Raw genomic sequence first — 1,450 nt, 5'->3', positions numbered from 1 at the left:
TATCTATTAAACATCTCACCAACAAAGGCGGTTATGAATCGAACTCCTTATGAAGCATGGCATGGAAGAAAACCATATGTAAGTCATTTACGAATCTTTGCTTGTGTTGCTTATGCTTTGAAACATCCTCAAATTCGTCAAAAGCTTGATGAAGAATCTGAAAAATGCGGTTTCAAAAGCTCTGTATTTGTACTTGACATCTGCAACTTTGAATAAGGGGAAGTGTTAAGATATGATTCAAAGTATTCAAAAAGATATGATTCAGAGTAGTTGAGATATGATTCAAATATTCAAACTACCAAGATCTTAGGAGATTGTTAGTAGATTTGAATTTTTCTAGATTTCGATGATTTACTATTTATGGTCCAGTGTATAAGCTATAAATACGGGAATTGTATAACCCTCTAAGCATCAAGTCAGTAGACAATAATAAAGTAGTGCACCATTCATCTATTCTATCTATTCTATCTATTCTTATCTCTTTCACTACCCCTTTTTCGAACGGAATGTCATTTACTCCCACAAAACCTTATCCAATATATCATGCTAAAATGGATAAGGTTTGCTGGTTTTTCTGCTCATCCCCATCTCTTATTGTCAGGATTGTCTTTGATACTTCTTCTTCTTCTTCTTCTTCTTGTTCCTCAGATCCCCATGGCTGCATTTCTTCCTTTCCAAACTTCAGGGTTCCCTTAGCTAAGCTCTTAGCTGCTTCAAGTTGTCACCTTTTGGTCGCAGCTGTCTCTCCTTTAGCCAGTCCATTCCTTCTCAATAATGCCCCATTACACACCCAATCACATAAAGAAACAGCTGTGGAAATTTCGATTATGAATTTGGAGTTGTGTCTGGTTGTTGGTCCTCAAAGTATGGCGACACACCCACCTTGTCCACCCCGAAACTAAAACCTTAATTACAAACATCACAAAACAAACACACACCGCCATCTGGGGTTTCATTTAATGGGGTTTTTGTTTCCTTATTCATGGCTGTACTTGCTGCCTCTCCAAACCACAACTCAAACTAAATATCAGTCCCCCAATCCCCCAACTTTATCCGTTTTTTAGTTTTTCATGTCAAGTTGTGATTTATACATCATATCTTACTCTAATACTCTATACTAAACTAAGGACACTAGGAAATGATTAGTACCCGCAACTACGTCAACCAAACCAACAATATAAATATATGAATTTATGATCCACGCGAGTTATTTATATACGATGTCTAATTGAAAGTTTAATTTTCTTAATACAATCTCCATGAACATTAATTGTTTATAAATTATGATGAATATATAAATATAGTGTTGTCAACATATTCTATAATGAATGGAAGAAATAAATTGCAAATAATTGAGATTCTTTATTCCTACTCATTAACTCTTTCTTTCTTTTTTTTTTTTTTTTTTTTTTTTTTTTTTTTTTTTTTTTTTTTTTTTTTTTTTTTTTTT

Source organism: Cucurbita maxima, unplaced genomic scaffold (genome assembly GCF_002738345.1).
Source record: "Cucurbita maxima cultivar Rimu unplaced genomic scaffold, Cmax_1.0 Cma_Scf00007, whole genome shotgun sequence".
Lineage (NCBI taxonomy): Eukaryota > Viridiplantae > Streptophyta > Magnoliopsida > Cucurbitales > Cucurbitaceae > Cucurbita > Cucurbita maxima.
This window is presented reverse-complemented; position numbering follows the sequence as displayed.